The 12740-nt window shown below is 24.0% G+C and overlaps 1 long non-coding RNA gene across 1 annotated transcript; it reads right to left on the bottom strand.

Annotated features, from left to right (window-relative positions):
* Positions 1-9591: 9591 nt before the first annotated feature.
* LOC103308351 lies at positions 9592-12023 on the bottom strand. Its single transcript, XR_510401.2, has 2 exons — positions 11908-12023; positions 9592-9973 (listed from the first exon to the last, which is right to left on the bottom strand). It is a non-coding gene; the product is annotated as an uncharacterized LOC103308351 (long non-coding RNA).
* Between the last annotated feature and the right edge of the window lie 717 nt (positions 12024-12740).

Here is a 12740-nt window from a genome sequence, read left to right as displayed (position 1 = left end):
CCTATATAATAACAGCGGTAGCATTTGCAGTTTAATAGAACTCACTTTTTTTTATTAATTTAGGAAATAATTTCTTTTTATTTACTATAATTAATATTAAATAATATCATTGTCAATTTGAATTGAGCTCTCCCATCATCTTTCTGAATTGTTATTTTTGTTTATATCAGCTAATATTATTTTGTAACAGTCAAATTTCTTTAAGTACCTATAGTTTATTATTGTAAAAATGTTTTATTTATTATATCATTGTAGAGTCAGTCAGTCTTTAGCATATTTTACAGGATATAACTAAATTATTATATCATGTACTTACCACGTTATTCACTTATCAGTAGAACGGTTGGAAAATGTATGATAATATGTAGTAAGTAAAAATATTTGTTTTATTTTATTTTATTATTGATTTTATATTTTAAAAAACCTCAGTTAGATCAATAATAATAAATAATCACATTAAATGTCATAATCTTAGGAATAATCATTGAATTATAACTAATAATTAGTGCTAGTCATCAATCATTCTGTACATCAATATACGGCAATAGGTATATATTTTTTTCAGATTTCATTAAATTGAAAATATTTTCTAGCAGATATAGGTTCAAACAAACAAATAAATATAATTGTAGTATATCAGCGTATTTAGTATTATGTGTGCAAGTTTAAACATATTCAGCTATTTTCTTTTTATCATTTTTAACAGAAAACAGTTTAATAATATTTAATTAAAATGTTTAAATTTTACTCTAATTATAATAACTTCAAATAAGTAACTAACCATAACATTGAAACTTGATATAGTTCAGCAAATGTATTTCATTTGATGTCTGTTGACTTGCAAAGTAAATATACTTTTATTGTGTACAAAAATAAATTACGACATTGTAAAGAGGTAATGGGTACGAGTATAGATATAGGTAGAAATTAATAATGTATGTACCGACTATAACATTATATAGGTATAGAGTTTTAATATGGTGGTAACTGGGAATCACTAGATTCACTGATTTTTGTTTTATATAGGTACCTAATGGATTTTTAAAACTAAAACAATATTATATTGGAGTAATAAAAAAATAAAATAAAATATAATCTGTGGTGCCTTTTCTTTACGTGACCTGCAACAGGTGTGGATATAGATGGGAGGGAGGACACCTCTCAGTAACCGTTGCATAGGGTAGGTAGTCATTTTACTATGTGTGTAAAAAATTATACTATTATTCTGTATCACCGTATATTATTATTATATTGTTATATTCGGAGTTAAGTACGATTTTTTTTTTTTATTGTTATAACATCAATGTAATATCTATTCAGGTTAATCTTCTTAAAGGAGTACAAAACATAAAAAATAAGTTTTTTAATTTGAAAGAATGTTTCATCGTAAAAATAATAGTAACTATAGATTTTAAGTTTCTACTCACATTATAGGCTCTTATTAGGTGCTTGCTTCATACAACGATTTACCATCCTAAAAATGTTATTTTTGAAAATTAACTCTCATATGAATGTGTGGTTTTATGTGTTTAATACGATACACGTATCAGAATTTCAATATAACGTTTAGTTTTTTAATTATTAAAAATCTTAAAAGAGATAATTATGAATTTTTATTTTATATTTAAATGGTCATGACGCGCATTTAACAAAAATATCACTTTTAAGATTTATCAATATTTAAAAAACTAAATGTTATATTGAAATTCTGATACTTTTACACATAAGGTCACAGGTATTAACTTAAACTAAATTTAAAAAATACAATTTTTCGATTAGTAAATCGTTGTGTGAAGCGAGGAACTTTTAAACGTATAAGATAGGAAATTACGATGTGTTGGGTCGGAATGACGTCACGCGGCTATTCTACATTTTTTAATCTCTTAAAGTAATCATTATTTTTTACATCAGATTTTTACCAAATCATTTCATATAGCAATAGATAAATTAATTTAATATTTAAATTTTTTTTTTCGTGTTGTGTGCTTTTAATAAAATAAATTGTCTTATATTAATAGACTATTACAATTTCTAATCATAATTGATTAATATAAATAATAAATTAAATCAATCTATGAATAATTTGATAGTTTGTAGATAGTTGATAGGTATTACCATGGATGTCGAAAGTTATATTGATACGGATTACTGGATTAGACAGGTTGATAGACGTGTAAATCATAATGTAATTAGTACTAAAATTATGTTATTAATTATTGGAGTAGATACATTTTAGATTCTGAGTGGAACGATGAATGTATTGATTTTACAATGATGTGTCTTTTTTTATTTTTTTATTTTTGTGTCTGTCATCACGGTTTGGGGCAGTAAAACTGCTTCGATTTTCTTCAACAGTATCTTGTTTGATGGGAAAGTGAATCTAGTTGGTGCATTCGGGAGGTTAAAATTCCCCAGTAGTTTTCAAAAGCGCCGTGAAAAACAAAAGAAAAATAAAGGAAAAACGGGAATTTTTACGCAAAATCTGTTTTCGAGAAAATTGATTTTGGTTTTTGGTATAACTTTAAAACGAATGACTGTAGAATGTAGATACATGATATTTTCAGTGTTTGTTTATATTTCCATTTTCTATAAATGATAAATTTTTCAAAATATTTTGATTCGTTTTGAGCTGTTTACGGACAATTTCAGTTTCCAATTTAATTAGTTTTTTTTTCTATGAATGTCAATAAAACTTTATTTGTTGAGTAAAAATACTTGAAAATTTAATACAAGGCTCCTACTGTATTGTACAAAAATTGACAAAATATGGAAAAATCACGAAAATTACCTAATTATGTTGAGTTTATAATTCGTAAAAATTTTTCTTTTTAGAACTAAGATTTTAAAATGTAATATAAGATTCCTTATAGGATAATCTACCTTTATCAAAAAAAAAAAATGTCTATAAGAAACTCAAATTAAATTTTTATGAGCGTTTGAAATTCATATTTTTACACATTTGATATTCACTCGATTTCTCATGTGACAATATACTTATTTTATTGTTATTAAAAAACGAATGACTGTAGAAGATTGAAAATTTCACTGAATATTTATATTAATATTTTATATATACGATAAAATTATGAAAATAATTTGACTTTTTTTGAGCTGTTTACGGACATTGTTAGTTTCCAATTTTTTTTAGTTTTTTTTTCTATAAATATCAACAAAGTTTTATCTATTGGGCCAAAAAGTGTAAAAAATTAATACAAGGCTCCTAATATATTGTTAAAATAGTAGTTGAAAAATATTAAAAATACATAGGCACAATTTTTTTTTATAAGCATTTAAAGATCAAATTTTGACAAAATTTATCAAATTTAAAAACAATAATTATTTTGTAGTTAAAAATTCATAAAATGTTCAAATTTTATATCTAAGGACTGAAAATTTAAAACAAGATTCCACGTAAGTAGTTAATTCTGTTACCAAAAAATCTAAAAAATACATAATCACAGTTTATTTTTATACTCATTCTATAAGTTAAAATTTGGATGAAATTACATATTAAAAAACCTAGAATAACTATTTTAGTTATTTTGTTGTGATTGTACAATATTATTTGTGGGTACTTTAAACTTTTAAAGTATACTATTATATATTTATGATAGTATCACGGTTTGTTGTTGATGTATAACGCGTTATAAGTACCTAATGGATATTGTGATGATATGATTAATTTGGAATTTATTATAGGCACCTTCCTATTATAGGTCAATTTTTTTTAAAATACCATAGATAAGTATATAATATGTCTTTAACCTAGACTAACATACTGTCTCCACTCAGAATCGTTTTTTTATACAATGATATTTTATCATTGAATTCAAAATTAATACCATCCATTATAACACACTTGTAACCTACTGTACAGCAGAGTGACATCCACTTGCCCACCTTTTTTTTCTTTGACGTTCTCATAGTTATTTCTTACTATTTGCAATCACCGGCAAATTAACTAAATCGTTTAGGATCGAATGTATTATATCGGTAATTGTATATATTTTATATCGATAGGAACATGATAACAAAGATAAACAATTTTTTACCGAATAACAAAATTCTACGAAGTTAAGGAAAATGAATTCATTGTAATTTATAAATAATGATGAAATATTTTAAAATATTTAGTATTGTATAATATTATATCATTTACATATAAATTAACTAATATAATATGATACAACTGATAAAGCCCAATCACTAATTTCTAGGTCTTACTAGTTGATGCTGCTAAAAATTGTATTCAGAAAGAGAAGCAATATGAAATGCAAAATTTATTTTTTTAGGATTTTACTTAAACAGTTTTGTACAACAGCAAAAGCTAATTGATCCATAGCAGAAAAATAAAATTATTTTTCTGCTAATAATTAATAATTAAAAACTTAGTTATGTATTGACATACTTACATTTTTTTTGTCTGAAAATAATTGTATAATTCTTAATTATATATTATAAAAACAAGTAACTGCTATTTATCTATATTATGTATATAAAAAAAATAAAAAAAATAATATTATTAAAGAAATGAATTATTATTCATTTGCTGTGGTGTATTACTATAGTAATAGTAGGATTACTATTTCTATAGTAGGATCGACTGTACATTATAATTGCTATAGGGATAGCTATAAGGTTAGTTAGATTTACTAAAATATGCTATTTTAACTATATTTTTTAGTTAATTCTAACATTAAAAACTGTATTAAACTATAAAATATAGTAAACATTACCATAACAAATAACTATATTTTCATAGTTATAATAAGTAAATTATTTTAGTTATTTTACCTATTAAATAGTTATATCTACTATAATTTGTTTAACTATAATATTATAGTAATTTTTTTTCCCGTGTACTATTTATTATCATAGAATATTTGATTGAAGACACTATCATTTTCTGGTTGTAGATTTTCGTCTGACAATCTCATCTCAAAAAGCATTGCCCTTCCGACGGTAAAATCTGAGCAACAGCTTGGCCTATATCTACTTGTTGTTGTATTTACATTTTGAAAAAAAGATATGAGAATACATTTTTCTTTACATAAAGTAAATTAGTAACTTAGTATCGAATATAGCATGCAGTCGTCAATTCGTAAAAGTAGGTTTAGAAAAATTATAGAAATAATAATGTTCATTCAAATTGTAAGCGTTTAAATATTATACAAGGTTATTGCACGTAGGCCTATATAGGTATTGTTATCAAACAAATAAAATGGCAGCGTATTAGTAGCAAACCGAAGAATTATATTGTTATGCTAATATTATGTAAATTTAATGATGTAATCAAAAATATAGACTTTAATTAGATTCGTCTGCGATAATTCATAACAAAATATTTAAAACGACACACCTGAGTTGTTCTATGGCAGAGTGTAGGTACATTATACATTTGTACCAATATAGTAGTAATAAGTAGGTATATATTGTAAAAATGACACAAATATGTGTTAGAATATACAGTCACTAACATCATCGATAATTTATATAAACCATTTTTCACTGTCAGCCGGCAATATATTTATTGAAAATCCAAGTTAAAATATTATTTAGAGCTGAATAGTATTTATAATTAATTTACGATATGATTGACATTATAAATAATTAAAATCTTATTTTTGCTCTAGGCCACATTAGTAATTAGAAATATGTGTCTTGTTCAATTTGTATTTAAAAGAAAATGTTCAAATTTCAAGAAAAAACGTTATTATGTTTATTATTTAATTTGGAACTTTGACAGTAACATCAAGTCATTCTTGTCAATTTGTGATTTGTTCACAATTCTATTTACCAGATACAGCTGTTACAAATAATAAGTACCTAAACCTTTTAATTCTTAATTGAATCAAAACGTTTTTATTTCTACGTGTAATTATTTTATTTCATTACGTATAATAAACATGTGATATTTTGATAATATTTAATTTCAACTCATCAAATGATTTGGCTGAAGTATTTATAAATAATAGCAATAATAATAATAATAATAATACATTCCTAATTATACATACACGTTTATATTAACTATAATACTCTACCACCTGTATATTTATAAAAATGATCATCAATCATTAAACATTATTAAATACGAGTTAAGTACTGCAGATCTAATAGGTAACGCCGTACATATCAATATAATATATTATGTTTATCAGACTTCAGTAAAAGTATAATGGATGTTACGACTCCGGACTTTAGTACGAAAGTATTACGTGGAGTGTTAGACGTTAGGGTTATAATTTATTGTAGATACACTTATTTGTTTTTTATTTATATAAATAAACAGGTATTTAAACTCTTTATCAAGGTACCTAATACAACAATGTGAGTACAAGTTTCAGCTTAACACTAGTGGGTATACATTTAAATTGAGTTAAAATAAAATAATATAATATAATATTAGTCCCGTAGGTACTTATAAGCAAAATATTGAACTGTATAAAAATAAAATAATAAGGAACAATAACAGTTTACCTGTAAGAACTAGGCCTAATTCAAACTTCCACTTTTTTCAGTTCACCAAAAACACTTAGTTGTAGAGAAATAAATATTTTTATCACACGTTTTATTTTACAAATACTTACCAATATTTTAGTAGTCGGTAACTTAAAGTTATTTATTAAAAACAAATGTTGTACTTAAGACACAGTATTAAACGTACCATTTTTATAACAGTAGATTGTACTCTAGTTCTTACAAGAAGTGTCTCAATTTTTAATATATTTTGCTGTGTTAATTAAAACATCAATATCTGTTACTATAAATATGTTTTATGTTTATTAATTAAACTTCAATTGATTGCAATAGTTTTATACCTTACGGTCGTTTATATACCTAGTTAATAAAGTAAATCAATTATTACAAGATTTTATAACAATCTTAATACTTTTAAAAGATAGTAGGTATCTATTCTTGAGAAAACAATTTCCAAGAATCTCTTTGATTTAATATCAGATTATCAGACATGAGTATATTATGTAACGTTAAATAACTTTATAGAAATGTAATATAATAATATTCATATTTATTTTAAAACTAAATAATATAACAACGAATTACAGCGAAATAATTTTACCATACTATGACGTCGTATTATCCAAACTTTTTATATGTCATCTCTATACAAACAAAATAATGTATATAAATTTATATTTTACTAATTATCTATTTCTAAAATAACGTACTGTGTCAATATAAATGCAGTCAAAGGATATTATGTATTATAACATGGAAGGTTATCTATAATAGCAAATACGTTCAGATGTATTCACGTAAAATATATATTAATATTATAATGTCCTATACAAACATAAAAATATTATAACATTATAATATACCATTAAACTAATATAGGTACCTATCCTGAAATTCAAATTAAATTGTTATCAATTCGTCCCTTTATAAAGGTTCGTGTGGTTTAAACTTTTAAACTGTATTTTCAGTAAATTTAAACACGAACTGATATTAAATTTACATTTTGAACTAATAACAAAATACCGTCTACGTAGAGCATTTGGGTGAAATACTTGAACAGAGATAATATTATTATGATTTATTATTCACAAACGGATTGAGTACTCAGATTTTATATCCAGGCATAAGAATAAAAATGTTTAAACAGTGAACATTGAATGAATTCGATATTATACCAATCGTTTTTAAGGAATTTAATATTATAGACAACTGTTTAAGTCCGCGCGTGTTTTGAAAATGTATGCGATATATTACTTTATAGGGGTACCCCCCACCCCCAAAATGTATTTTCCTCATATGGCTTAGTTTAGGCGACTGCATGAGATACCTAAACAATTATGCACCTAATCGTAACGGTTATTGTCTGTGATGCTGCAAATATAATTATGTTAGAACAACAACAAGTGCTATCATTTAAATAGTAAACTAACATTCTGAATTTTCAAATAGATTATTTCTTAAGGTGAGTACCTACTGAAATGTTGGTGGAAATCAGCGTGTGTGTGCTGCGTGAGGATGTGCATTGATTAAATGATTATAATGTATAACAGATTTTTATTAGGTTTTTATTTAACTACAAAACTAGGTACATATTATTATAATATGCGCAGATGTTTTGCTATAAAAAATTATAGTTATACTATTATTGTGCATACATAGTAATTTATAAGTTATAGGCGTTATAGCTCATTCCTGCATCGTGGATAGCATATTAACCACATAAAAAATGTTTAATTACATGGCAGGTAATGATGCCAACAGGGGTTCAATAGTTTCATATTTTTATATTTTGGTGGTTTGTGATCCTATAACTACCCCCAAAAGTTTATTTATCTTCTGCTAGATGGCATGAGATAATTTAAAATTGTATAAACTATTTTAATAATTATTCAATATGTTTATTTAACAAATTCTAAAAATTGAGAGTGAGATTATAATTAAGTAATTACTACCTAATATATATACAGAGTGTGGCAGAGCCAACTGAAGAGAGTAGTTGAAAATAATAAAAATCCATAAGCACAATTTTTTTTATAAGCATTTAAAGTTCGATTTTTGACAACATTTATAAAATTTAAAAATTAAAAAATTATTTGGTAGTTAAAATCTTTTATGGATAGCTAAGGATTGATAATGTAAAACATTGTTTCTCGTAAGTAGGTTATTCTGTTACCAAAAAATCTCAAAAATATAAAAAACACACATTTTTTTTTTATAGTTTTTTTATGTTAAAATTTTGACGAAATTACATATTAAATTAAACCAAGAATAACGATTTTGTTGTAATTTTATAACATAAATTCAACTTTCCGGTTACCGTATTAATAATAAGTAATGGTTATAGTAATTAATGTGTATATAGTGGTAATTTTGTTGTATATTTAACTGTTTCAAATCTTAGTGTTTGACAAAATTCTACTAGTGTACCATCGTTAAAAAATAACAGGTTTACAAATAGAGTAAGAAAAAATGATTTTATATTAATTGAAAATTGTTTCCTGAACGAAGACAGCTTATAGAGCTATATCAAAAACCACAGCAGTTTGTATTAAATCTGCCATAGGTTAAATTAAGTAAAAACGATAAAACTTGGTGAAACTTTAAAGCTTTAGAGTTAAATTATATACTTACGTACGCACATTGTGGGATCCACAATCTGACGCAGAGGAGATGGCTGTAAATCAAAATTTAATATGATTTACATTTGAAAAAAACATTGCTCCTACAGTGAGTTAGGTAGGTACACTCAAAAGGAGTTGAACAATCACCACATTTTTTTTTTACAGACAACCAATTTTAATTATTCAGCTTGTATTTATATATATATATATATATATAGGTATATAGATAGATTATTGTTATGTTGTTCAATTTAAATTTATATTGGATTTTTGTGAATAAAAAATGAAACATTGCCTATGTACTCAGCGGGTCTTGACGAATATTTTTAAGTAATTTCTACGAAAATCAATTCTTTAGTTCTGGACATTAACCAAACATCTGAATGCCTACGTATTTATAAAGATTTATGGATTGGAAAAATTATCCACGAAGACAGCCCCCATCCTCCCAAATCATCCCAGTTATAGGAATAAGAAGTAAGAACACAAATTTAATTTATGCATAATATATTTTATTAAAACTATATAATATACAACTAAGACACTATTACATGATCTGAAAGAAATTTCTTAGCCATACCTAATGAATACATGGCCATTACAACAAATGCAACTAGGACACCACTTACAATAATTTATCCCCAGTGGGATATGATTTGAATTTTCGACTATTTTAGTTTGAAGATAATTATATGGATGTATAATTTTAGAATAATATCCATTTGCATTATATGTCTTGTCAGATAACATAATTTTATCAGCGTCAATAGTAGGTAACAATGATTTTTGATTATCGTAGTTCAATGTTGCTGCTTGATTAATAATAATCATCATTGATAAAACAACCAATATTTGCACCGGAAACATTTTGTCTATAAAACAATGTAAATACATAATAAAATAATAAAATACTTAGTGTTACTCTTAACCATGTGACAATATCAAAATTATTTATTTTAAATAAACTTAGTTTATCTTACTTTTAACCCTACCCTAAGTTTTTTGATATGTAGGAAAACGTTGAATTACAATAGTTAGTATTAGAAAATTTAATGTGATGTGTAAAGATCATAGGTACTTACACACAAAATGTCAGTTGGTCAAACTACTACCAATTTCTCTATACAAATATTATAAATGATAACCTGCCTATATTTTTATTTCATTACTAAAAATTTAAAGCAAATTATTTTATACTAGCTATAACGTATAATTATCTGTGTATATATTTTTATTTATAACTGATTAAAAAGTATAATATACAACTTATTATTGTATTTCCATTTTGAATCTCCGTGAATTTTTAGGTCATTTAGATGCTATACCTACCATTTTATTTATTCAACAAAATTTTCAATGCTTAGGTGTATAATTAAAAATTTTTTTGCAATATTAAATTACGATGAAATTACATAATTCCGAATACCTACTATCATTGGAGATTCAATTCCTACTAGAACTAGAGACATTTCTGGTTACAGCCATGTCTGTTTAGTATTTATCGTTCACAAATCAGTACTTAATACTTATATACAATTAATGATTAATATATATTTCTGTGTTAAACCAGAATACAAATTTCAATTTTTAGATTAAGTGGTAACCTCTAAAGTATAGCTGGTAATAAACATCGAAATAATACAGTTCTTATTATCATCTGTATTACACATAGGTACCTAGGTAAAAACAGTTAATAGTTGAACATTTTTGTTATTGTTTAATTAATATTTTTACCGATAAAAATAAAAATGTAACCTTAATTTAAATGTTGACAATACTATCAAAGGTTAAATAAACATAAATATGTTTAATAACAAAGAACAATACAATACCTTAATTTTAAGTTGAAAAATATAGGTCCTTTAGAAAAAAACCCTATATGGACGTATTTTATTCATATTATATCTACCCATAGGTATACATAGAGATGTAGCTTGAAAATTTGTTTTTTTTGTACTTTTCTTAAATTAATTAATTTTTAAGCTTAAATATATTTGAATACTTTATAAAATTACTATTTCATTTTTATTTACATTGTAACAACTATAACGTCAGAGTAAAACAAAACACTTATAATAAAAAAAAATATAATTTGGGTAAAATTGAGGAAGTATTGAGTACAATAAATTACCTCCGTTAAAAATTGAAAAATCAATAATTGTAACAAAACGATTATACACTCATAATTTATACTGAAGTAAAAATACAACACTTCTAATAAAAGATAAAAATGCACATTTATTACGGAATTAAATATTATGTATTGATATAGGTATAATGTATATATTATATAATTTATTGATTTGTATTTTGAATTTACTATATTATGTTCATTAGAATAATACTAACATTATATTAAAATGGGTAAGTGGAAATAAAAGTACATATTTTAAAATATAATTTTGAATGTTAAAATATACTACAACTATATAATATCAAAAGGTTTATTTGATAAGAAATTAATATGATAAATTATAAAATTTTCACCAAAAAAAATTTTCACGAAAATTTACATCACTAGGTATACATTGGATTAATCGTTATTTTCGTCATATGAATGAAAACTATACTGGATTTATTTATTTTATGTTTAATTCGTCCACGATATTGATTACTATTTTTGTACACATCACAAAACATGATGTTAATTTTGTACACCTTATGATCTAATGTTAATTGTTACTATACCTAAGGTATAGTAAGTATTTTATAATAAGTATTTTCATTTAAAAATAATACCTAATATTAAGTAAATTCAAATAATATAATAGTAATATATTATTTGAATATTATTATAAGTACAAACCTGTTATTTTGATGTTCGTCGCTTGGATATGTGGTGGAACTCTCTAATGACTCTATGATAGTTTCAACTTATACTAGGTATTTAAAGACATTTTTTTTACTATGTACAGTTTTAATTTTATTATAATAACGATAAATATTTTTTTTATGCATTGAAAAATCGATCAAATTTATGCATATTGACGTTATAAAAGTATCATCGGCATATCGGTAGTTGATAATGACATTGAAATATGTAATTGTGTTAAACATGTTATTTAAGTACCTAACTACAATTTATTAACTTAAGGTAGGTAATTATTTTTAAACTTTTACGATTATTAAAAGTTAAATTACTTAATGTAGGTACTGATGATTAGTTTAAATGTAAAATGTATATTTCACCTGCATTTAAAGACAATAGACATACATTATAGCCTATTTATAGCATCGCATACTTATGTGTATAATATAATATAATATAATATAATGTGTATTACGTATATATAATTATTTTGATATTTTGATATTTTGAATAGCATTAATTAAATATGAAAAAAATAAATTATAAATCATTATATTTAATGTTATTTATTTGGCAATTTGGTTTTTGGTTGGTAATATGAATTAGTCAAATTTCTTTATTCAAAGGTAATAAATAAATAAAAGTATGAAGTCCATACAGCATTATTGGGAAATGATAATATTTTGTGAATATTTTAAAATGCTTGAATAATGAACATTGGACTAATAATATTTTATAAATATTTTCTTCTCATTATAACAAAATATTCTATTATAATATGATTGCATAAAAATGTTGACTTAAAATTTTTATAAAGTTTCCATGAAAAT

This window comes from Acyrthosiphon pisum, chromosome X (genome assembly GCF_005508785.2).
Source record: "Acyrthosiphon pisum isolate AL4f chromosome X, pea_aphid_22Mar2018_4r6ur, whole genome shotgun sequence".
NCBI lineage: Eukaryota > Metazoa > Arthropoda > Insecta > Hemiptera > Aphididae > Acyrthosiphon > Acyrthosiphon pisum.
This window is presented reverse-complemented; position numbering and strand designations above follow the sequence as displayed.